The sequence below is a fragment of the Scyliorhinus torazame genome, chromosome 8, assembly GCF_047496885.1.
Source record: "Scyliorhinus torazame isolate Kashiwa2021f chromosome 8, sScyTor2.1, whole genome shotgun sequence".
Taxonomy (NCBI): domain Eukaryota; kingdom Metazoa; phylum Chordata; class Chondrichthyes; order Carcharhiniformes; family Scyliorhinidae; genus Scyliorhinus; species Scyliorhinus torazame.
The window spans coordinates 248,063,239-248,090,505 of NC_092714.1; the positions used below are offsets into that span (position 1 = coordinate 248,063,239).

A 27,267-nucleotide genomic window follows, 5' to 3' on the forward strand; every position below is an offset into this window, starting at 1 on the left:
AATGTAGACTTTATTAATTGCACAGTCTGGGTTAGGATCTTCCACCTATCCATAGACAATGGACAGAGACTGTCTCATATACTGGCAACTAATGATCATATCATAGGCAGGGTTTTACTGCTCGTGTTGAGTTCTGGACTTCAGGAGGAAGTGCGTTTTACCGACACACACACATGTGGACAGTGTGAATCTGCCCTGCATTTTCACTTAAGCAATCAATTAATCAATTAAGGGCAGGGTGGAAACGGCGGGTGAAGAACCACATTTCAATTGAATATTTTAGCTCCAGTATCAGATGAGGAACAGGCCAGGAATACATCCATTTTGAAATGCTCACAGGATGTACGACCATTAAAAGACACTGTATTACTACATTCCTGCGCAGCCTCCACCAGCAATGATACACACACGTCAATGGGCTCTGCTGGGTGTTTAGGATTGGTGACACGATCTGCTGAGACACACAAAGAAGTAGCTGAGTCAGTGATAGCTGTGGCTGTTCCCTCTCGGGAGGCCCAGCAATACCCATCTCTATGTAGATGGTGAGCCTCGCGTGTCATCAGCAAAGCGGCAGAGGCTCCAACTGATGCATCAAATGTGTGACTATCTAGGGCAGCACGGCGGCACAGTGGTTAGCACTGCTGCCTCACGGCACCGAGGTCCCAGGTTCGATCCCAGCTCTGGGTCACTGTTTGGAGTTTGCACATTCTCCCAGTGTCTGCGTGGGTTTCGCCCCCACAACCCAAAGATGCGCAGGGTAGGTGGATTGGCCACGCTAAATTGGCCCTTAATTGGAAAAAATTAATTGAGTACTCTAAATTTAGAAAGAAAAAAAACCATGTGATGATCTGTCAATGTTTCCCCAGGCAGTGAAGTCCTATGTGCAAACGATGCAGAAGTCTACGTTTGACATGAGTGGCTTCATTTCTCTGGCAGGTGAATGCATGGTATCCCCTATTGAGAGGGAGGCAACCCTACTGGAGAGATACATGGAATACAGCATCGACTGCTTGCAGGGATTGTGAGAATACATCCAATATATGGCCTCATCCATGAAGAAAATGGAGATGGAGATGGATCTGTCACATATCTCCCCAATTGCCAGGAGCTTAACTACTCCAGACAACCACTGGAGTTAATATGAGGCCTCAAAGAGCAGAGGTGGGGCAGGGTCCAAGCAATAGGGCTTCTTCTCAGGGTACGTTCACCGCTGATGACATATCCTCAGCCCTTTCAACAGTGACAAAAATGCTGGATATTGCTATGATTACTGAGGTCACCCATTCACAGGTGCAGGTGGTCCCAAATATGCTCGGCTGAATGGAGTTCAAACATTTCAAGAACACAGGCCAAGACCATCTACTGCACCCAGGCAAGGAGGCAGAAGTCTGCTTCTACTCCAACTTGAGGTACAGAGGGAGCACCTTGTAGAAGTTACTGTAAGTTTCTGCCTAGATGCATGGATTGGCATTGGGATTCACTGGGTGACATTAATTTGTTGCTGCAAACTTGTGTCATGTTTAATGGGAGAAAATGTTGTTGAACTGTGAACTGAAATGATTTGTACACTCATTTCAATACAATAGTTGACATTATTTGAATCCAATTTGTGGATTCTCTGTAAAGGTGAGGCTTTCTAGAGCACCTGCCTTGATGAGGGCCTTTCCACAGAGTGGTCAAGGGCACACGCAGATGATGAGGGTCTTTGAAAAGAGGTGAGTAATCCACACCGCTGGGAAGGCACCTCTTGGCTCACCATCCTCTCCATGTGCTCAAGTGAAACACCTGCTGATCAGAGAGTTGTGAATTTCCCTGCTACGTTAACCTTACCATCTAGGTCGAGTGGCTCATCTCGAGATGCCTCATGATCACCCTCCTTCTCTGAGGACACTGCTCACTCCGTGTCTTCCCCTGGCTCCAGTGCTGCTCTCCTCTGGAGTGCCAGGTTGTGCAGATGATCATGATGCAGATGATCATGATGCAGATGATCATGATGCAGATGATCATGATGCCGATGATCACGATGCAGATGATCAAGATGCAGGATACCACTGAGGGTCCATAGTGCAGGGCTCCCCAAATCTAACAGGGCATCAAATCCTTGGGCGAAATTCTCCGGTATCGGTGTGATGTCCGCCAATCGGCGCCAAAAACGGCACAAATCAGTCGGGCATTGTGCCGCCCCAAAGGTGCGGAATCCTCCGCATCTTGGGGGGCCGAGCCCTAACCTTGAGGGGCTAGGCCCGCGCCGGACTGATTTCCGCCCTGGAAGTGCCCCACCAGCTGGCGCGGAAATGACATTGCCGGGCGGCGCATGCGCGGGAGCGTTAGCGGCCGCTCACGGCATCCCCGCGCATGCGCTGTGGAGGGAGTCTCTTCCGCGTCCGTCATGGTGGAGACTGTGGCGAAGGTGGGAGGAAAAGAGTGCCCCCACGACACAGGCCCGCCCGCGGATCGGTGGGCCCCGATCGCGGGCCAGGCCACCGTGGGGGCACCCCCCGAGGCTAGATCGCCCCACTCTCCCCCCAGGACCCCGGAGCCCGCCCGCGCCGTCTTGTCCCGCCGGTAAGGTAGGTGGTTTAATCTACGCCGGCGGGACAGGCATTCTAGCAGCGGGACGTCGGCCCATCCGGGCCGGAGAATTCGCAGGGGGGGGAGGGGGGGGGGGTCCCGCCAACCGGCGTGATTCTCGCCCCCGCCGAATATCCGGTGCCGGAGAATTCGGCAACCGGCGGGGGCGGGATTCACGTAAGCCCCCGGCGATTCTCCGACCCGGCGGGGGATCGGAGAATCTCGCCCCTTATCTTTAAGAGGCCACTGGCCTGCTCAAAGGTGCCTCTTGTGGTTATGCAGTCAAATTTGTTTCTTGACTGTGTGTTGGATTGTGTACAGGAGTCAAAAGCAATGGGTGGAATTCTCTGGCCCCATTGGAGGTGGGGGTGAGGTGGAGCTGGAAAATGCGGCAAACCATTCAAATGTCCATTCACTTCGGCGGGAATGGAAGATCCCGCTAGTGGGAGGATTGGAAAATTTCAGCCAATGTCTTCATAAGGTAGCATTTGTCCCACAGGATCCAGCCACAGAGGTTCCTGGGTGGCTTGGAGAGCTGAGGCAATTGGTACTGTCGATGAATGTTCTCGTCGCGGCAGCTTCCTTTAATCTTTGCACACACCTGCATGATGTGTACATGATGGCAACACAATCATAGAATCTCTACAGTGCAGAAGAAGGCCATTCAACCCATTGAGTCTGCACCGACCCTTGGAAAGAGCACCCTACCTAGGCCCACGTCTCCACCCGATCCTGTAAATCTTTGGACTCTAAGGGGCAATTTAGCATGGCCAATCCATCGAAACTGCACATCTTTGGATTGTCGGAGGAAACTGGAGCACCCGGAGGAAACCCACGCAGACACGGGGAGAAAGTGCAAACTTCACACAGACAGTCACCCGAGGACAGAATTGAACCCAGGTCCCTGGCGTCGCGAGGCAGCAGCGCTAACAGTGAACACTGAATAAGTACCTGGCTGCTGGCGAAGGAGCCTTAATGCCACATGTGTACAGTCAATGACCCCTGCACTTGGGGAAACCCAACTTTAGCCCCTTTTGTAAACTGGATACATTGGCCAGCCCGTTGGTACATGGCATCTGTGACCTCCTTTATGCAGCAATAAGCCACTGACCGAGAGAGACAACACAGATCCCCAGCTGGCAGACAGAAATTGAATGCCAATGTCATCTTTAAGACAATGGATATTGGGTGACCCTCCCCACTTCCCAGTGCCCTCAACTCCTGTTCAATGTGAGTTCCACCACCAACTCCTTGGAAAGGTGTAGTCTGCGTAGCCATTGGTGCTCAGACATCTCAATGAAGTTGAGCTCTTCCAGTTCATGCACAAGTAGAATATCACCTTTTGTGACCAGGCTGCCATAGTTGCAACATGCACTCTCCTTGACCACCTCCAATGGCTGACGCTGGTGACCGGAGCTCCCTGGCCTCTGAAAGTTTGCAACGGGTGGTGGCATGTCCATCTCTGGGCCACTCACATTCTCACTGGAGGAGAGTTGGAGTCTAAAAATACACCACCCATTGGCAGCTGAAGCTTCCACTGCCTTGAGGCTCCTAATAACCGATGTCCTGCCTCCGGGGGCTTCTTAGGATCTGGGAGACATATTTCCAGTAGCAGCTCAGTTCATAGAATCTACAGTGCAGAAGGAGGCCATTCGGCCCATCGAGTCTGCACCGGCCCTTGGAAAGAGCACTCCACTTAAGCCCATGCCTCCATCCTATCCCCACAAACCAGTAACTCCACCTAATCTTTTTTTTGGGACACTAAGGGCAATTTGTCATGGCCAATCCACCTAACCAGCACATCTTTGGACTGTGGGAGGAAACCGGAGCACCCGGAGGAAACCCACGCAGACACAAGCAGAACGTGCAGACTCCGCACAGTCAGTGACCCAAGCCGGGAATCGAACCTGGGACCCTGGAGCTGCGAAGCAACTGTGCTAACCACTGTGCATCCATGTTGCCCTGTTTGAACCAACCCAAAGACAGCCTTCCATCAGTATTTTATTTTTCAATATGGATCACATGTATTTGAGTAATTAACTGGTGCTTTCAAACTCCAAATTGACATTGGAAATTACTGCCGTAAATCACATCGACATGAACACGGAATTATAAAAACAATGAGTGATTTTTAAAAAAATTCCTGGGATGTGGGCATGGCTGAGCCAGCATTTTTGTCGATCCCTTATTGCCTTTACATTGAGTTAAAAGTCAAAAGTATCGCTATGTGGGTCTGGAGTCACACGAAGGCCAGACCAGGTAAGGATGGCAGATTTCCTTCCCTGAAGGACATCATTGAACTAGATGGTTTTTTACGACTATCGACAATTAGACTTTCAATTCCAGATTTTTATTGAATTCAATTTTCACCATTCGCCAGGGTGGGATTCGAACCTGGGACCCCCAGAACATTACCCGGGGCCTCTGGATTACTAGTCCCGTGACAATACCACTGTGCCACCACCTCCCCATGATGTTCCCTTTCATTTCCAAACTGCTATGTGAATGCGAGTTGTTTTTACTGGACTGCATCACCTGCCCATTGTCTTGATGGCAATATTCTGCCAGATTGCTGCCAAGGTGGGGAAGATGGAAATCTACCCCAATGTCAGTACTTTTCTTCCGAAGTTAATATGCTCTTTTTAAAAACAATCACGCTCTATAAAATATTGAGCCTGTTTTTTCAAAGGGCTTGGGTTACTAATCTATTGTGAATTCAATGATCCTGGAAATAAAAGCATTTGATCTATGATGAATGAAACCTGAACAAAGGGAGCAGTTCAATGGCTGACTTCCAACATTTTGCTTGAGAGGCCTGTGTGTGGTTTAAGTGTGTGCGTGGTTTAAGTGTGTGAGTGTGTGTGTGGTTTAAGTGTGTGAGTGTGTGTGTGGTTTAAGATGGGTTTGCATATTGTGTGTGTGCATGTACATAGTGCAGGTGTGTCAGTGGTACAGGGGTATGAATGTGAATAAATCTACAAATAGAGCTGGCTAATGATAGTAAAGTGTTAGTTAGCGGATGTTAGGAAACAGAGTGCGATTCCCTTGCCGCGTTGCGCTCAAGGGAGAGCACAACACAGTTGGAGAATCCCTGAAGAGGTCTCCAGCGGATCTCCCGACAGCTTCCGTGCCTCGCGGAATTCACCCAAGTTCCGCAAGACGTCTGAGTCGGAACTCCGCCGAAATGGGGCGTGACTAAATGACACTCCCAGAAGTGGGTCTTAAACCTACTTATGACCTACTTTCCTGGGATCCTTCGGCCTCCATCAATTCTCCAGCCTTCCCAGCAAGGCCGCAGCCAGGCAGATCAGTACCCGGAGGGTCTCCTGGGCCATCTGAGACACCTGGGTGGTCAGGGATAGTGCAGGGTGGCCCCCCTGGCCCTCCCCCTAGAACGTGGGCAACTTGGCGCTGCCATCCCGGCACTGCCAAGGTGCCCAGGTGGCACTGCCAAGCTGGAAGGGGCACTGCCTGGGTGCCAGGGTGGCAGTGCAAGGGTGCCTGACTGCTAGAGTGGCACTGCCAAAGGTCAGGGGCTAAGGGGGTGCCATGCTCCTGGGACCCTGGAGCTGTGAAGCAACAGTGCTACCCATTTTGCGGCTATGCTGCCCTAATTGGTTAGCTCGCCAAAGAAGACTGGACTGTTATATTACTGGGTTCAGTAATATGTATCGTTACTAGTTGCTGTATATCCAGAAGGTCTGATGGTGTCATCCTGAAGAAACCACGAGTGTTCAACTTAAAGCAAACTAATTTATTCAGTAACAATTAATTATAATTGAGTTTGACACTTTACGGAACTATCACTAGTAATCAAGTAATTAAATATAATGTATTAACTGACTTAAAACTACACGTGCTAACTGTGCTGTGATCTATCTATCATACACTACTGCTGTCTAGTCACTCCTGGGTTGAAAGAGACCAAGAACCTCTGGGAGCTGATACTTATAGTCGGTTCTAGTGGTGCCTTCTAATGGTAGTGTTACAGCTAAATGTTATAATTAACCCTTTAGTTATCTACATGTATACATATCATTACATGGACGACAGTTTTAATTTTTTAGAATTATGCACGAAAATGGACAATCCCAAAGTTGAAGAAATTGTTCGAGCAAGCAAAACATTGGCAAAATTAAAATTGGAGCAGTGTGGTTTGAAATTCCCATTTTCAGGTGCTATTAGACAACTCAAACTGATTGGTTATAGTGATGCATCTTATGCATAACTCTGTGGTGGCTTTGCGAGTGTGGAAGGATTTATAATTTTCCTCCTGGGAGAGAAACGCAAATGAACTAACAAGATACGAAGAGAGGTACAATGGCAGCAGAGACATTTGCCCCAGTGAAGGCAGTCAATGAGGTATTTTTTACATCAGGGTCCTCACTGAAATTTTGAATGGAACATGGCATTCAAGAACAGTACCTATAGAGTGTCACACAGACAATTAGTCCCTCCAGGAAAATGAAATCCCTCCGGGAAAATGTCCACTCTACTGAAAGCGCCAATGAAAAGGAACTACGAAACTACAATGAAAACGAGCCGAAAACAGATGCCAGAGAACAGGGAGAATGACAAGATCAAATGGGTTAATAGCAGTTACAAATTATCTGACTGTCTAGCAAAAAAAGTGGCTAGCTCGAAGAAGTTATTCATAATTGTTAAAGAGAGGTGCCTTTTCCTATAAAGGAGAGAATGTGAGGGTGGATGCAAAAAAAAAAGAATCACAGAAGAGGGAATAGGGTGCATTTATTGTGGAAAAGAAAATATATACATTTGTGTTATGGAAATTTACGTCAAACTTAAAGATTTATTTTAAGAGGGGGAATCTGTTCAGAGAGAGTTAATGCCCCCTGGTGCTCAAGTTAGATTTGGAGCTTTAACTGTCTAATAGACCACACTTATTGTTTGATAGACTGCACAATAATGGGATACAAGTGGCACTCTGGGGTAGGAGAAGAAGTGATTGTTGAACACAGTAAAATTGGAGTTGAAGAAGTCAAGATTTGCTTTCTAGTTCTTATTGCAGAGAAACCATCAGTGCTTAACAGCGGATAGGGTCTACGGATCAGCTGCTTTGTTTGTTTATCTTTTTTAAAAAACAGGAAACTACACCTTGCGGTGATTATGTTTAAATTGATCACTTGGCCCTGCATGCTAAATATGTATTTGATTTCGCACTGGACTTTGCTTTCTTATTCAATGTGAATGTCAACAAACAGAATAATCGCAACTCCTGAATCACAGGCTGTACAAAAAAATTGAATACAGAATTGGATGGTGAAGTCTGATAATACTCATTATACGTAACAGTTGAAAATACTAATATTAAGGGCTAATAGGAAAGTGCCAACAAGGAGCTTCATAGAAAATGTTAGTTAACATAAAGTATTTCGGGCGGGATTCTCCGAAATGGAGGCAGAGTGTCTGTGCCGTCGTGAACGCTGTCGCGTTTCACGACGGCACGGAATAGGCGCGGGCACTACCGATTCTGTCCCTCACAGGGGGCCAGCACGGCGCTGGAGCGGTTCACGCTGCTCCAGCCTCCTTTCCCGGCGGCAACTGGGCACCGCGCCAGCGCAGTGGCGCCGTGCCAACCAGCGCATGCGCGGGGGACTTCCTCAACCTGCCGGCCCTGACGCAACATGGCGTGGGGGTTCAGGGGCCGGCCGCGTAACAAAATAGGGCCGGGGCTGGCGAGGCCTGCCCGCCGATCGGTGGGCCCCGATCGTGGGCCAGACCCCATCGGAGACCCCCCCCCCCCCACCCCGGTGAAGGAGCCCCCCTCCCCCCCCCCCCCCCCGGCACAGGCCGCCCCCCGACCCTGCGCACAGAGTTCCCGCCGGCTGTGAGCAGGTGTGGCCGGCGAGACTCTGCTGTTTCCGCGGGGCCGTTTGGCCCATCAAGGCCGGAGAATTGGCGGCCCGGCCGTGGACAGCGGCCCACGACTGCGCCGCGCCAAACGCGCCAGCGCAAATGGCGCCGATTCTCCGAGAATCGTGTGCCAGCGTCGGTGCGGTGTAGCGCGGTTGCAGCGATTCTCCGGCCCGGCGCAGAGCTCGGAGAATCCCGCCCCTCATCTTCCCAGCGCTCAGATTAGAGCGCCTTGCAATCTGATAAACAACTAGCTATGGGAGTAAGTGTGGATTCTTTTTTGTATTTCAGCACATTAGCATGAAAGGAAAACCAACGATTTTGCCCCAAAGTGACCGAGGATGACGACAAATGATGATGCCTGCAATGTTTTGAAACAGATCAGTCGGGAGAATAGGGACGACGGAACTGAAGCTGTTTGAACAGATTGAGTTATCGGAGAAACCTGACAGTGCAGAAGGAGGCCATTCAGCCCAAAGCGTCTGTACTGACCCTCCGAAAGAGCACCCTACCTAGGTCCACTCCTCCCCCCCGCCACAATGACCATAACCCCACCTTATCTTGCATATCCTTGGACTGTGGGAAGAAACCGGATCACCCGGAGGGAACCCACGCAGGGTTGAAAGTGCAAACTCCACACAGACACCCAAGGCCCGAATTGAACTCAGCTCCCTGGTGCTGTGACACAGCAGTGATAAGCACTGTGCCACACTGCCGCCCTAAATATTTAGTTGTTACTGATTGGCGTTAAAACCATTTCATAAATTTTATGATGGGAGCTTTCAATTGTGAGTCGATTCATGACTTAATTTATGATGAAGGCTGAGAGACTTTGCAATGTTGGCTGGTGGAAGCTATCGGGTCAAAGACTAACAAGTTCTAACCTAGGAATCTAGATAACAGGAAGCATTAGATATTCAGGACAGGAATCATAAAAACTTGTGGTCAGGGAACTTCTCTCGTCAGAAGCACATGATGAACGTTCGGGCTGTTACATCTGGGGCGAAATTCTCCGGAAACGGCGCGATGTCCGCCGACTGCCGCCCAAAACGGCGCCAATCAGACGGGCATCGCGCCGCCCCAAAGGTGCGGAATGCTCCACATCTTTGGGGGCCAAGCCCCAACATTGAGGGGCTAGACCGACGCCGGAGGAATTTCCGCCCCGCCAGCTGGTGGAAAAGGCCTTTGGTGCACCGCCAGCTGGCGCGGAAATGACATCTCCGGACGGCGCATGCGCGGGAGCGTCAGCGGCCGCTGACAGTTTCCCACGCATGCGCAGTGGAGGGAATCTCTTCCGCCTCCGCCATGGTGGAGACCGTGGCGGAGGCGGAAGGGAAAGAGTGCCCGATCGTGGGCCAGGCCACCGTGGGGGCACAGATCGCCCCGCGCCCCCCCCCAGGACCCCGGAGCCCGCCCACGCCGCCTGGTCCCGCCGGTAAAGTAGGTGGTTCAATTTACGCCGGCAGGACAGGCAATCTATCGGCAGGACTTCGGCCCATTCGGGCCGGAGAATCAAGCGGGGGGGCCCGCCAACCGGCGCGGCGCGATTCACACCCCCGCCGAATCTCCGGTGCCGGAGACTTCGGCAACCGGCGGGGGCGGGATTCACACCAACCCCCGGCGATTCTCCGACCCGGCGGGGGGTCGGAGAATGTCGCCCCAGATTTTTGAACTGTTGTAGTTCATGGTCACAATATCGTTTGCATCCAAAATTCCAATTCCCATGGTAAGAAAGGAAGGAAAGAATGGTGCAGTTCAAATTTCCTTTGGGTCGCACAAGAATTTGTGCTTGGTGGCATTTTGCCCTCCAGTTTTCTTATTCAAAGTCATAATGAAACATGTCAGTGATACAAATTAGCAAGAAAAAGCAATAGTCCTAAGGAATGCGAACAGTTTAAAATTCAGCAAAGGCGGACTGAGGATTGATTAAGAAGGGGAAAATAAAATATGAAAGTAAGCTAGCAGGGAACATAAAAATTGACTGTAAAAGTTTCTATAGGTATGTAAAGAGAAAAAGATTGCTAAAAACGAATGTAGGCCCCTTACAGTCAGAAATGGGGGAATTCATAACAAGGAACAAAGAAATGGCTGAGGAACTAGCTTTGTATTTTTGTTTCTGTCTTCACAAAGGGAGACATGAATAATGCACTGGAAGTTCTGAGAAACACAAGTTTCAGTGAGGAGATTAGTATTAGTAGAGAAATGGTTTTGGGGAAATTAATGGGATTAAAGGCAGGCAAAACTCCAGGGTCTGATAATCTTCATCCCAGAGTACTTAAGAAAGTGGCTCAAGAAATAGTAGATCCATTGGTGGCATTTTTCCTAAATTCGTTGGCTCTGGAATGGTTCCCACAGATTGGAGGGTAGCTAATATAACCCTGCTATTCAAAAAGGGAGGTAGAGAGAAAACAGGCAACAATAGACCGGTAAGCCTTACGTTGGTGGTAGTATAGTTATAATATTCTTTATTAGTGTCACAAATAGGCTTATATTAACATTGCAATGAAGTTACTGTGAAAATCCCCGAGTCGCCACACTACGGCGCCTGTTCGGGTGCACTGTGGAAGAATTCAGAATGTCCAATTCACCTAACAAGCACATCTTTCGGGACTTGTGGGACAAAACCGGAGCGCCCGGAGGAAATCCACGCACATACTAAGGGAAGTTGCTAGAGTCCATTATCAATGATTTCAGAGCACAGCATTTGGAAAGCAGTGGTATAATCAGACAAAGTAAGCATGGATTTACAAAAGTGAAATCGTGCTTGACAAATCTACTTGAATTCTTTGAAGATGTAACTAGTAGAGTTGACCAGGGAGAACCAGTGGATGTGGTTCATTTAGAATTTCAGAAGGCTTTCAATAAGGTCTCACATAGCAGATTACTATGTAAAGTTAAAGTGCATGGGATTGCAGGTAGTGTGTTGAAATGGATGGAAAGTTGGTTCGCAGACAGGAAGCAAAAAGTTGGAATAAATGAGTCTTTTTCCAATTGGCAGACAGTGACTAATGGTGTACCACAGGGATCTGTGCTAAGATTCCAACTGTTCACATTATATAAGAACATAAGAACGAGGAACAGGAGTAGGCCATCTGGCCCCTCGAGCCTGCTCCGCCATTTAATGAGATCATGGCTGATCTTTGTGGACTCAGCTCCACTCTCCGGCCCGTACACCATATCCCCGAATCCCTTTATTCTTTAGAAAGGCATCTATCTTTTTCTTAAAAACGTTTAAAGAAGGAGCCTCAACTGCTTCACTGGGCAAGGAATTCCAGAGATTCACAACCCTTTGGGTGAAGAAGTTCCTCCTACACTCCGTCCTAAATCTACCTCCCCTTATTTTGAGGCTATGACCCCTAGATCTGCTTTCCCCGACCAGTGGAAACAACCTGCCCGCATCTATCCTATCTATTCCCTTCATAATTTTATATGTCTCAATAAGATCCCCCCGCATCCTTCTAAACTCCAATGAGTACAGTCCCAGTCTACTCAACCTCTCGTCATAATCTAATCCCCTCAACTCTGGGATCAACCTAGTGAATCTCCTCTGCACTCCCTCCAGTGCCAAAAAGTCCTTTCTCAGGTAAGGAGACCAAAACTGAACACAATACTCCAGATGCGGCCTCACCAACACCCTATACAATTGCAGCATAACCTCACTAGTCTTGAACTCCATCCCTCTAGCAATGAAAGACAAAACTCGATTATCCTTCTTAATCACCTGTTGCACCTGAAAACCAACTTTTTGCGACTCGTGCACCAGCACACCCATGTCCCTCTGCACAGCAGCATGTTTTAACATCTTACCGTTTAAATAATAATCCATTCTGCTGTTATTCCTCCCAAAATGGATAGCCTCACACTTGGCAACATTGAATTCCATCTGCCAGACCCTAGCCCATTCACCTAACCTATCCAAATCCTTCTGCAGGCTTCCGGTATCCTCTGCACTTTTTGCTTTACCACTCATCTTAGTGTCGTCTGCAAACTTTGACACATTGCACTTGGTCCCCAACTCCAAATCATCTATGTAAATTGTGAACAACTGCGGGTCCAACACTGATCCTTGAGGGACCCCACTAGTTGCAGTTTGCCAACCAGAGAAACACCCATTTATCCCCACTCTCTGCTTTCTGTTAGTTAACCAATCCTCTACCCATGCTACCACTTTACCCTCAATGCCATGCATCTTTAGTTTATGCAGCAACCTTTTGTGTGTCACCTTGTCAAAAGCTTTCTGGAAATCCAGATATACCACATCCATTGGCTCCCCGTTATCTACTGCACTGGTAACGTCCTCAAAAAATTCTACCAAATTAGTCAGACACGACCTACCCTTTGTGAACCCATGCTGCGTCTGCCCAATGGGACAATTTCCCTCCAGGTGCCCCGCTATTTCCTCCTAATGATTTTTACAAGGGAACAAAATGTATTATCTCCAAATTTGCAGATGATGTAAAGTTGGGTGGGAGGGTGAGCTGTGAGGAGGATGCAGAGATGCTTCAGTGGGATTTGGACAGGCTGAGTGAGTGGGCATATGCATGGCAGATGCAGTATAATGGGGATAAATGTAAGGGTAACCGCTTGAGTAGCAAATATAGGATGGCAGATTATTATTTGAATGGGTGTAAATTGAAAGAGGTGGATACTCAGCGAGACCTTGGTGTCCTCGTGCATCAGTCACTGAAAGTAAGCACGCAGGTACAGCAGGCAGTAAAGAAGGCCAATGGTATGTTGGATTCAAAGCGAGGTATGTTTTACTTCAATTGTATCGGTCATTGGTGAGTCCACACCTGAGGTATTGTGTGCAGTTTTGGTGTCATTACCGGAAGAATGTTCTTGCTATGGGGAGAGTGCAGCAAAGGTTTACAAGAATATTTCTGGGATGGCGGGACTATTATATGAGGAGAGACTAAATCGGTTAGGACTATATTCATTGGAGTTTAGAAGAGTGAGAAGGGATCTCAGAAACGTACAAAATTCTAACAGGATGAGACAGGGTAGATTCAGAAAGAATGTCCCTGATGGTGGGGGAGTCCAGAACTCGGGGTCATAGTTTCAGGATAAGGTGAAAACCTTTAGGACTGAGCTGAGGAGACATTTCTTCACCCAGCGTGGTGAATCAATGGAATTTACTACCACAGAAAGTAATTGAGGCCAAACGTTCTGTAATTTCAAGAAGGAAAATACCATAGAAATGTTACAGCACAGAAGGTGGCCATTCAGCCTCTCTTGTCTATGGCAGCCCAAGGACACCAAGATGCCCACTTCTGTTCCCACCTGCCTGCACCCAATTCATAGCCCTGTATCTTACAGTGCTTAAGGTGTAGATCCAGGTACTTTTTAAAAGTGTTTAGGGTCTCTGCCTCCACCACCAACTCGGGCAGCGAATTCCAGACTCCCACTGCCCTCTGCGTAAGAAAGTTACTTCTCATGTCCCCTGTACACCTTCTGCCATTTATCTTGAATCTTTGACCCCTGGTTCTAGAATTCTCCACCAAGGGAAACAATTAGCTGTAGCTCTTATGGCTAAAGGGATATGGGAGGGAAAGGCGGGATAGGGTAATGAATTTAATGATCAGCTATGATCTTCATGAATGGAGGAGCAGGCTCGAAGGGCAGAATGACCTCTTGCATCTAGTTTCTATGTGGTGTTATTAAGAAGGAAAGTTTGCTGAGGAAAACTCGGACAGCTATCAAACCTTTTCCACAAGACCATTCTGACGATCAGAAATCAGAAAAAATGCGTCAGTCATGTTCTACAACCCAGAGCTGCAGTGTGGTTTTTTTTTAAGAGGAGAAAAGTTATAAATAGGCACTTGGAGCCGGAGGGGATTCCTAACATTTGTAGTTAGGTGAATCATTCCATTTGGATCCTGGTATGTATTTATAGCTTTGAATAGTTGCCCAAGTATGTTTTGTTTAAATTAGGGAATAGCTATTAGGAGGGGGTATTCCCCGGCCCAATTGTGCCCCGGCGCAAATGCTGTTATGACCGGAAACTCTCGTGGGAGGGCCATTATGAAAGGATTTGCAACAGGGAGATCTCAGAATGAGATATTCCCTGACGCCACTCCCCCCCCCCCCCCCACCCCCACCCCCCCCCACCCACCCACACTGGCGATGTCATCACGTTCACGGGGTGATCTGACACTGGGGGGTGCCCCCACGGTGGCCTGGCCCGCGAACGGGGCCCACCGATCCGCGGGCGGGCCTGTGCCGTGGGGGCACTCTTTCCCTCCCGCCTCCGCCACGGCCTCCACCATGGCGGAGGCGGAAGAGACTCTCCCCACTGCGCATGCGCGGGAAACTGTCGGCGGCCGCTGACGCTCCCGCGCCGCATTTCCGCGCCAGCTGGCGGGGCAACAAACGCCATTTCCGCCAGCTGGCGGGGCAACAAACGCCATTTCCGCCAGCTGGCGGGGCGGAAATCCCTCCGGCGCCGGCCTAGCCCCTCAATGTTGGGGCTCGGCCACCAAAGATGCAGAGCATTCCGCACCTTTGGGCCGGCGCGATGCCCATCTGATTGGCGCCGTCTTTGGCGCCAGTCGGCGGACATCGCGCCGTTGGGGGAGAATTTCGCCCAAGTTTCTTAGACAGAAAACACCATCGCAATCTGCTTTGCTAGTCACCAAGACGGTTTCACTGAGAAAATGCATTACTCCACATGTTAGGCGTAAAAATGAAGGAAATGGAAGGTATTAACGGAGACTGGTGACTGAGAGCCAGCAGTATGTTCAAATTGGTCTGACCTCGACAAACGTGCTAAAAACGAGGAAAATGCACAGGCAAATAGCCGGTATATCTGATCGAAGAACTAACTCTGTTTACAGGTCATATACAGATTAAGTGAACTGTACATGGCACAATATGGATCCTGTAAATTGGAAGTTGAATCTTACACTTTTTTATATCATGACTCTAGATAACTTTGATGTCCCTCACACCAAGAATGATGGATCTGTCAGCTCTGCTTGCCTTCCTTTACAGACAGGTAACAATCTGAACAACACGGACATTGCCAGCTTAATTTTGTATTCAAGGTTGCTAGGGCTTTCTATTAAGTGTAGATTTTGGTCAAAGTTCTGGCTGAAAGGCAATAACTGGGGCCTTTGGAGCAATTCACAACTGAAAAAGACGTGTTTTATCCTCCCAATCACAAATGTGTACATTTCAGTAATCTCACTTACCGGCCACATGATATGGGGCATCAGGAAGAACACTTTCCGTGGCTACAAAGAAGGCCATTTATGCAGCAGACTGGAATTACCTGCTCCATGCAGTCCAGGTAACTTTGGTCGAGGTCACCTGCCCATCACTAACAAGGGCTATTTGTCTGGGAGCTCAGTAAGGAGCTTTGCTCTCACATGAAACAGAATCCAGGATTGTATTTCAACATGAAGGCTGTAGAACCAAATTATACTGCGTGCTGACGTAAGAAAAATATGATATGATCAGAATTTTTGTCAACAGCAGCATTAACCACAAGAACAAGAATGGAATGTTGACTCTATACAAATAATTGGACAGCTCATTGTCGGAATACTTTATTCCATCTAAGGCACCCAAATTTAGAAAGGATGTCAAAGTAATGGGACTGAATTTTCAATCTGGGTCAGGAACATGGCTTGGCGGGGGGGGGGGGCTAGCTCCGTGTCCTGAACCCACACAACACGTTGCAGATTCACCCGCCACTATTTTTAAAGGTTCTATCTTAAGAGTGACACATCGTAAAAGATGCTCAGGCACTGCAGCTCCACTTGAAGGGGCCATCCTTGAAGCTCTGACCATCTCTGCTTGATGGTTCAGGGGGGGAGACACTGCGACATTTATCTGCAAGTAGCAGGGATTCCTTTCTTATATTCTGCCTAAAGTTTCCAACCTGAGCACTTCCAAAATGAAAAGCCAATTGTTAATTTCATGCCTCTCACATTCTGACCAGAGGTCACAGATCTACAAACATTAACACTATTTCTCTCTCCACTAATGCTGTCAGACTTGCAGAGTAGTTCCAGCATTTTCTATTTTAATCCATCTTGTTATAGTTTGTGGGATCTTGCCATGCATAATATTTGTTTATATATTGATAATACATTTGCCACTCACTGGATACAAGTTTCTTTTCTCATTTTTTCTTTTCGAAAGAGAATATCGTAACACAGGATTTCTACTCGTACTTCTTTTCCTCCAGGTGTTTACATCCATTCCATGATTCTAATGTTGACATCCACTGAGCACCTTGCCTTTCAAACCAGCATTAACCCCTTCATAGCATTTCATGATAGTTCAGATAGTGGGGTGAAATGAGCGAGGTGCAGTGTTAATACTGGGATGAATTGCTATCCTTCATGAGGGTGTCATTCAGCCAATGATGATAAGCATAATAAGCAGGCCATCGTTGAAGATTACAAGCTCCTTTTTTCAAAGAGGCATGCCTGGTGGTCAATCTGTTGCAGCCAGATAAAAATAATTCAGAGCACATACATAGAATAGCGAGAACACAAACACCATCCAAGGTCTACGAATCGTTGATCTTGTTGGTGTGCGTTTGGGCGTACGTGCTTTGTGTTCTCCTGAGGTCGCAAAAGGCAATATATAAACGCAAGCTCTTCCTCTTTCTGTAGCTGAGTTCATTGCGCTTTGCGTTGGATTCACAGTTTATGATCGGTAGATCAGTGTAATCAAAAAGGACAGATCCCATTTAGTGGAGATGTAATAAACTACAGTTAATCCAAAGGGTGTCTGTTTTCATAATTCAAAGACATTACTCCAGTTGATTGAGTTCCCATCTAACAAGGTGAGTAAAAATAAAACCCTATTTTGACTGTCATATTGTAGATGACCTTGTCATATTCCCAGGTGTAAAAACACGGAGCTGAGTATATATTAGGCCTAAAATGACGAGCAAAAAAGAAGTTTAAAAAAAGAGGCAATGAATGAGGATGAGAGTCAGATTGGTAGGATGTAACTGCTGATTTTATTTGCCATTCATCTAGAATATTAATCATGGGCTCGATCGAATGGCCTCATCGCTCCTGACCTGGTGACGCGATGCGGCCATTAAATCCCAGGAGAGGCCTCTCGGGAGATTTGCAACTCTCTGAACGCCTCACGAGATCTAACGAGATCTCACGAGATATCGTGATCTGGATCTCCCCCTCACTGGGCGTGATCCAGTTTTATGTATTTAAGTGAGCAGTTAGGCTCACTTAAATATGTCGCGCCCAATGCTCCAGCGGCCCAGGAAGGAACGCCCGCGCCTGGGAGAGCTCACGATGGCGCCGCTTAGTACTGGTCCACACGAACGTGGACCAGGCGTAATGGCACCTGGGGAGGGATGGCACTCAGGCCATTGGGGGCCACCAGGTGGTCGGGCTCTGGGCAGGGTGGTACCCTAGCATTGCCACTGCCACCCGGCCAGCTTTGCACTGCCAATCTGACACCCAGGCACCCTGGCAGTTCCACTCTGGCAGTGTCAGGGTGGCACTGACATACTGGCAGGAGTACTGCCAGGTGCCAGACTGGCAGTGCCAAGGCATCCAGGTGCCCGGTTGCACTTTATGAGGTGGGTGAGGAGGCTGCTGGAGCTCTGGTTTTGTCATGCCACCTCGGGTCCGTGTTGTGCAGCGGCACGCTTTGGCACAAATCCTCTCTCACAGGACACGTGGCGGCTTCCAAAAAGGCTGCCTTGGGAAACCTATCCCTTTCCTGTCCCTTCAGGCTTTATTTGGACAGGAAACTCAATCTCCTTCCCAATTAAGGGCTCACCCCCCAGGAAAATCCGAAACACAGTCAGGTTCCACCAATGGGGGTTTCTGATGCAAAATCAAATTGAGGCTGGTTTAGCTCAGTGGGCTAGACAGCTGGTTTGTGATGCAGAACAAGGCCAGCAGCGCGGGTTCAATTCACTTACCCGAGCCCTACTTGTGACAATAAAGATTATTTATTTATTTATTTATAAACTGGCTCCAGTTTTAATAATAATAATAATCTTTATTGCCACAAGTAGGCTTACATTAACACTGCAATGAACTTACTGTGAAAATTCCCTAGTCGCCACATTCCGGCGCATGTTCGGATTCACTGAGGGACAATTCAGAATGTCCAATTCACCTAACAGCACACCTTTCGGGACTTGTGGGAGGAAACCGGAGTGCCCGGAGGAAACCAATGTAGACACAGGGAGAACGTGCAGACTCCACATAGACAGGGCGGGATTCTCTCAGCCCGGAGCCGGGCCGGAGAACCCCCCCCGACCGGCGCGAATCGCGTCACACGGCCCCGACGCCGGCACGCGATTCTCCGCAGAGCGGAGAATTGACGCCATTGGTGCCGGCGTGGTTGGTGCGGCGCCGGTTGGGGGGCGCTCTATGAGGCCAACCGTCGATTCTCGTCCACACCTGCTCTCAGCTGGCGGGAACTCGGTGTGGAAGGGTCGGGGCGGCCTCCGATGTGGCCTGGCCCGCGATCGGGGCCCACCGATCGGTGGGGCGGTCTCTCTGGCTGGGGGCCTCCTTTCTTCCGCGCCGGCCCCTGTAATCCTGCGTCATGTTACATCGGGGCCAGCGCGTTGAGGGAGCCACTGCGCATGCGCGCATTGGCGCCGGTGCCACTGCACATGCGCAGATCCCGCGACTCCCAGTTCACGACAGGATCAGCAGCTGGAGCAGCGTGAACCGCTCCAGTGCCGTGCTGGCCCTCTTTATGGGTCAGAATTGCTGATCCTGAGGCCGCGTTGACGCCGTCAAGAAACGCGACGGCGTTTCCGACGGCGTCAACACTTTGCCTCAAGATCACAGAATCCCGCCCACAGTGACCCAAGCCGGGAATCGAACCTGGGACTCTGGCGCTGTGAAGCAACAGGGCTAACCACTGTGCTACCGTGCCGCCGTCCACTGGGAAAATCCCATTTACCACTCCAATGGCAAAATCCAACTCCCACTATGTATCTGTTCCAACCAAAATTACTTGCAAACATTTTGCTTGTATTTAGCTCGAGGGGGAAAAAAATAATTTGTTGGGGATTTTGCTGATTTTTGACTAAATTCAGGGATCTCCTCTGCTGAAAGATAAATAAGGCAATGACTGTCTACCCAGGTTTTACCTGAATTTCTTGTTGCTAACATGACAACCTCATTAACAAAGTGATTTCTTCTCAGTAAACAATGAAGAGCAGTCAGAGCCAATTTCTTGCCCTTTGTGCACAAAGTATGAGAGGAATGGAATTCCAGCTTGGTAACACCCCCAAACAGGTGTGATAATTGTACCCGGAGGCAGATTAGTCAGAGCAACATAGAGCAGATGAAACCAACACAAATACTCGCACACACAGGACTAAATTCACTGAAAGGGAGGAAGTCTCAGTGCAAGAGGGGAGGTGGTGGCATAGTGGTATTGTCACTAAACGAGTAATCCAGAGACCCAGGGTAATGATCTTGGGTCCCAGGTTCGAATCCCACCATGGCAGATGGTGAAATTTGAATGCAATAAAATCTGGAATTAAAAGTATAATGATGACCATGAAATCATTGCTGATTGTCGTAAAAACCCACATGGTTCGCTAATGTCCTTCAGGGAAGGAAATCTGCCGACCTTACCCGGTCTGGCCTACATGTGATGCCAGACCCACACAGCGATGCAGTTGACTAACTGCCCTGCTCTGAAATGGCCGAGCAAGCCATTCAGTTCAGGGGGCAATTAGGGACGAGCAACAAATGCAGGCCCCGCCAGCGACGCCCAAATCCCAAGAATGAATTTTTTTTTTTTAAATGTCTGCGCACACGGACAGTGGGACATCAGATTTTGCAATTAGCCTCCAATTAACGGGTGTGAGGTGCGAGAGCCAGTCAATAACGCGTGATGGGTGGGAAGATTTCCCTGCAGCTGAAATGCAGGCATCATCTTTAAAGAGGAGGGCACACTCAGAAAAAAAGTTTCACACATTGAGACAACGAGAAGGGAGGATTTAAAAAAATTATTCATTTGAGATGTGAGTCGTGCTGAATGGGCCAGGATTTATTGCCCATCCATCATTGCCTTTGAGAAGGAGGTGGTGGTAAGCTACCTTCTTCAATCACTGAGTTCAAACGGAGTAGCTACACCTACAGTGCTGTTAGGAAGAGAATGCCAGGATTTCGACCCAGCAACAGTGAAGGAACAGCGATTTATATTTCAAAGTCAGGCTGGTGAGTGGCTTGGAGGGATACGTTTGGTGGTGATATCTGCTGCCCTTGTCCTTCTGGATGGTAGTGGTCATGGGTTTGGAAGGTGCTATTTTATCTTGGATGGTATGCAGCCTCTTGTGTTATTCGAGCTGCACTCATCCAGGCAAGTGACAAGTATTCCATCACAATCCTGACTTGTGTCTTATAGACGGTAGATAGACTTGAGAATCAGGAGGTGAATTACTTGGCTCAGGATTCCTAGCCTCTGACCTGCTCTTGCAGCCAAAGTATTTATATGGCTAGTCCAGTTCAGTTTCTGGTCAATGGTAACCTCCAAGATGTTGACAGTGGGGAATTCAGTGATGAATTCACTGAAGGTAGGCACCACAGAAAGCGTATAGGGATGGATCACACAGCCGGAGGCAGAATGGGTAAGAATGGAGGAGAGCTCCTGTACGAGGACATCCCTACGAGCACTGGCCCAATCCCATTTTCCCCAGTCATGTACTCAAGAAGCCCAGTGTAAATGGCCCCGCTGAAGATGTGGAATGAACCCATGGACCACCTCAGTCTGGTTGCAATGTCCACCGTAGCCCACATCTGCAAGAACCATAGATTTACCCCTGCCTTTACGATAGATGCCTCCTTGAAAAGGTGGAGACGGAACAAAGGGGTACTGATGGTAGGGGACCTGTATGTGGATGGCAGAATAGGGACCCTGGGGGATCTCACGGACAAGTTCCAGCTCCTGTAAAAGAACAAGCTTTGGTATATGCTAGTAAGGAACTTCGTCCGCAAGGAGACAGCAACGATCCCCCAGCTACCTGGACACTCCCTACTGGTCAGACTTGTAACCACGGGCGAACTAGGGGACGGTAACTGTGCTGACATGTATGAACGACTACTGGAAGACGTACGGTCACTGCTGGATGAGACACGGGAAAGTGGGAAGAAGAGCTAGGCATTGAGATAGGGGGAGGACTCTGGATCAAAGCACTGTACAGGGCGAACTCCACCTCCTCAAGCACAGGGCTGAGCCTAACACCGCTAAAAGTAACACAGAGTGCACTTGACCAAAATATATATGAGCAGGTTCTTCCCGGAGGTGGAGAAGAATATGAATGGTGCCAGGGAGGCCCAGCCAACTGCACCCACATGTTCTGATCCTGTCCCAGTCTTGTTGGGTACTGGACCGCCTTTTCAAGGCCATGTCCAAGGTTGTGGGGGTGAGGATGGAGCCATGCCCATTCGTGGCAGTGTTCGGGGTATCGGAACAGCGAGAACGTTTTACAGGGAGAGGGGCAGATACTCTAGCCTTTGCCTCCCTGATCGCCCTTCAGAGACTCCTGCTCAACTGCTGATTAGCAACGCCACCCAAGGCCGCAGACTTTCTGTCCCACCTGGCAGAGTACCTTAAATTAGAAAAAATATCTACCATTCGAGGATTGGAGGAAGGCTTCCTCAACACGTGAAAACTTCCGATCAGCAATCAATAAGGGCAGGGGAGTGGACTGAAACAGATAATGGAGGGAGAAAAGGGGAGGGGGAGGGTTGGGGGGTGATAGAAGGAAGAGAGGGGGAGAATACTAATCAGAATACTGGACAAGGAGGGCAGAGGAGTCAGAGGGGACAAGGGGCAAGGAAACACACTGGGGCAACCACAACTACAACACCAAGATACATCTGGTTGGCACCAAACATGCCTCTGGTATGTTTTAATACCAGGAGGCAACATGTATATAATTAACACAATATGGTTGTGGCAACCGATCACTGGGAGCCCAAAATTAGGGGCTTCAAATCTGTATATATGTTACTAATGTATGTATATCTGTTTATATTTCCTTTTTTGTACCCATTTTGTAGATTTCCCTTTATTGTTATGTGATATCCCTTGACCTTGCAATATTAGGCGTAAATGTGAAACCAATTAAAATATATATTTTTAAAACCAGTGCAACCAAGGGAACACCTTTAAATAGTGTGCGCTCCAACACGCCCACATTTTTGATGATATGAGACTGAACTCTTGGCAAGTAATGCGACACTTCCCGAAAGTTTCCAGGTGCCGCTTTAAAAAACACTTTGAAATAAAATTGATTTTAACCTATTTTAGTTTTGCTTGGAGTAAAAATGTAGCCAGCATTTGAACGGCCGATGAGAACGTTGGGGGTGAACGAACTAACGGGAAGACCTCCTCCTTTTTGCCAGAGACCAGAGATTAAAGCAAAGCTACGGTTCAAATTGATTCGACCACATTAGCGGCCTTCCAAACTGCTAAACCTGTCAGTAACAACAATGACAGCATAGATGCACACATGTGCAACTCCCAATTCAGATAAATCTTTAATCGAGCTTAATCTATTGCATGAAACAAATATAGAGAATCAATTGTCTTAATCACTCAATGAGAGGTTTAAACTTTCTGTTTATAACTTCTTAAGCTATTGAAGAGATCTACGTCACAAAGTATAAGTGATCAACTGCATGCTACAAACCTGTCAGCTCAGGAGGAAGTATTTCATTAGTTTAAAAGCATATTACCCTACAAGGCAAATTGCAACGCAAAAATCCAGATATGTGGGAATGCGATAATGTGCAAACTGATTTAAAAGAAAACCCAAGTCAGCAAGTTCAGTTCACATCATTTAACTCCTTTGGGAAACTTTGGCCCAGATTCTCTCCAGGGAACTACAGACCAATGAGTCTCATGTCAGTGGTAGGGAAATTCTGAAGGGGAGAATCTATCTCCACTTGGAGAGTCAAGGTTTGACCGGGAATAATCAGCATAGCTTTGTCAGAGGGAGGTCATGCCTAACAAATTTGATTGAATGTTTTGAGCATGTGACAAGGTGTGTAGATGAGGGTAGTGTAGTTGATGTAGTTTACATGGATTTCAGCAAAGCCTTTGACAAGGCCCCACATGGGAGACTTATCAAGAAGGCAATGCACATAAGATACAGATAACATGATACGTTGGATTCAAAATTGGCTTAGCTGTAGGAGACGGAGTGATGATAGACGGCTGCTTCAGTGACTGGAAACCAGGGTCCAATGGCATACCACAGGGATCTGTGTTGGGTCCCCTATTATTTTTCATCTGTATAATAGATGACTATGTGGGGGGTAGGATCAGTACGTTTGTGGATGACACAAAGATTGTCCGGGTGTGAAGTTGAGTGTCTTGGGTTACATGAAGATATAGATGGGATGGTCAAATGGGCAGAAAGGTGGCAGACGAAATTTAACCCTGAAAAGTGTGAGGTGATACGCTTTGGAAGGAGTAATATGACATGGAAGTATTCAGTGGATGGCATGACACTGGGAAGTTCCGAGGAACAAAGGGATCTTGGTGTGTTTGTCCATAGATCTCTGAAGGCAGAAGGGCAGGTTAATAGGGTGGTGAAAAGGCATATGGGATACTTGCCTTTATCAAGTGGGCATAGATTACAAAAGCAGGAAGGTCATATTGGAGTTGCAAAGAACTTTGATGAGGCCACAGTTGGAATACTGTGTTCAGTTCTCGTTGGCACATTATAGGAAGGTTGCGATTGCACTGGAACGGGTGCAGAGACGATTCACCAGGATGTTAACATGATGGAACATTTAAGTTATGAAGAGAGGATCGATAGGCTTGGGTTGTTTTCACTGGAGCAAAGAAGATTGAGGGGTGACCTGATCAAGGTGTAAACTATTGAGGGGCATGGACAGGATGGATGGGGAACATCTGTTCCCCTTGTTGAAGGGTCAGTTACGAGGGGACTCAAGTTAAGGTCAGGGGAAGGAGGTTTAGGGGGGATTTGAGGAGAAGCTTTTTTACCCAGAGGGTGCTGACGGTCTGGAATGCACTGCCTGGGAGGGTGGTAGAGGCGAGTTGCCTCGCATCCTTTAAAAAGTACATGGGCGAGCAGTTAGCACACATAACATTCAAGGCTACGGGCCAGGTTCTGGCAAATGGGATTAGGTAGGAAAGTCAGGTGTTTTTCATGTGGCAGTGCAGACTCGATGAGCCAAAGGGCGTCTTCTGTGCTGTATCATTCTGTGATTCTGTGAGGGAGAGACTCTCCGGCATTCTGGAAATGGCCTTAATTTCTAAGTTGCACCCTCAAACCCAACACTCTCTACCTTCGCGGGGGCAAGACTGGGGTAAGGCTGGGGTTTGCACAGGCGTGACTTCCGGAGGCAGCTAGCCATTTAAATCACCTGCTGCTCTCGCTGAAGTGGGATTTTGGAAGGCTAAGTGTTTGAAACACCAAGTGTGCAGATTAGACCAGGTAAGAGGAGGCCTGAACTTGGTGGATTTATTTGGACAACCTTTGGAGAGGTAAGGTACGGTTTGAATAGTGCCCTGGGACCCCTTTGAGAGAGGTAAGGCAGCCTTTGGGATTGTTAAAAGTGAACATTATTATGCATGTTTTACACACAGTCCAACTGCCAAAGAACTATGAAAGAACTCTCAAAGCTGTCAAGGAACTGTCGTAACTATAAAGGAATTGTCAAAGCTTATTTAGCTAAATTGGCATAGAGGGGATACCAGCACAGATGGGGTGGAGGGGGGTGCATGGATTTGCATGAAGCTGGCAGGGAGTTTGAGGGCCCAAAGGGGTTGTTAAAGTGGCATGGGTTTGGATAGGTTAACCAGGATTGGGCATAGGGTTGAAGGGCGGTGTTTTATTTTTTATTGTAATTATCTCAACGCAGCGCCTTCTGCTCAGCCTGCCTCCAAATTAATTTTGAGGTCATCCACCGTGACTCCTACCTCAACCCGACCCAGCATTGACCGAAAATCCAACCTGCAGCCAGACAGTTTTTAAGGGTAGGCCCGTCACGCCAGGAAATCTCCTGACTCTGAGCGCCAACATGGGGATGAAGATCCAGGCCTTGGAAACCCGACTAAAGAAATGACAACCACCTGAAAGATTCACAAATTATCTTGAGAGGGCGAGGTCAACAAAAAGTCTCGTTTCTAATCCAGTTTGCATCAGTACAATGCTGCTTTTCATTTTTTAAATTTATCGTGGGAAACTTACAAGGCGCCTGTCAACTTATTTTTAAAGCACTTGACGTTTCTAGGTGTGGTTAGCATTAACGTTCAAGACCTTGTGCACAAGGATAAATAGTTACTTAAGAAAACACTTGACGGTTCGAATATTGCACTGGAATCAAATATTACATGGTAGCATTGTGGATAGCATAATTGCTTCACAGCTCCAGTGTCCCAGGTTCGATTCCGGCTTGGGTCACTGTCTGCGCGGAGTCTGCACATCCTCCTCGTGTGTGCGTGGGTTTCCTCCGGGTGCTCCGGTTTCCTCCCACAGTCCAAAGATGTGCAGGTTAGGTGAATTGGCCATGATAAATTGCCTTTAGTGTCCAAAATTGCCCTTAGTGTTGGGTGGGGTTACTGGGTTATGGGGATAGGGTGGAGGTGTTGAACTTGGGTAGGGTGCTCTTTCCAAGAGCCGGTGCAGACTCAATGGGCCGAATGGCCTCCTTCCGCACTGTAAATTCTATGAAATTACACAACGGTTTTCTTCTCCAGTTAGTGGAGTGCGCTAAAACAGGACAAACAAAAAAAGAATGATTTTGAATGTAAAAGCAGTGTTGATGAGGGCAAAATGAGAAATATAATTTGACAAGGGAAGATTAGAACGTATAGCCCCCAAGATAGCCAGTTGCTATCGAATGGTCCTTGTGGGAAAACTGCTGCCATTCACAGAACGGAGTGAATAATATGCTCCCAAACCGGGAGCGATCGTCGCATCACAGAGCATATTATGGACGTGTTGCTGTCAGGTGCCGTTCATGATGCCATCTCGCCGGTTTTTGATAATACGGAATGCGGGTGGATTAAAAAGGTGGGAACCCGCCTCACATTATTTAAATTGCAATTACAGTCAGGCCAATTACAGTCATTAACGCTCCAACGTGCTGCTTGCCATAATGAAAAAATTAAAAATGAAGTGAAAATCGCTTATTGTCATAAGTAGGCTTCAAATGAAGTTACTGTGAAAAGCCTCTAGTCGCCACATTTCGGCGCCTGTTCGGGGAGGCTGGTACGGAATTGAACCGTGCTGCTGGCCTGCCTTGGTCTGCTTTAAAAGCCAGCTCCTTAGCCCTGTGTTAAACCAGCGTTCAGAAGGCAATGAGAAGCCTTAAGGGTGGGACTCACGACAGGCTGTTACTCCCAAGGACAAGCTTGTTTGGACAGGTTTGAAAACTGCAGCTGAAACCAGCTTTCCAGTGCCATTGACTGCACTGACTGGTTGCTGCGAATGAGCAGTGCAGCCTTTTAGAGTGTTTTTGTTCCAAGAGGCCTCCTTTGATTGAATATTCTCCTGTCATTACCCAGGTGTGAGGGGTGAAAAGTATTTGAGGCAGACGGGGATTGTGGCCTCAGTTGGAGACACAACCTGCAGTGGGAAGGAGAGATGGATCCGGAGGAGGAGGAGGAGAATCGTGAGGAAGAAGTGATTCTTCAGAACGGGAACAGAGCAGTACCAAACGCCAAGACTCAGGAAGAACCCAGAAAAGCTCAGCAGAGGGCAGATGGTCTTATGGGCACCCCTAGGGTGTACAGAGATTTAGCTGCTTGTAACTGAGCAAGAGTCAGTGGAGAAAAGGAATTAGGCATTCAAGAGCCACATAGAACAGAGAACAT

At 48.1% G+C, this 27,267-nt stretch overlaps 1 protein-coding gene across 5 annotated transcripts in view; it reads right to left on the bottom strand.

The window, feature by feature from the left end:
- The window catches only part of slco4a1 (solute carrier organic anion transporter family, member 4A1), a 216,766-nt gene that overhangs the window by 71,270 nt on the left and 118,229 nt on the right, over nt 1-27,267 (bottom strand). The gene's annotated exons all lie outside the window — the stretch shown is intronic.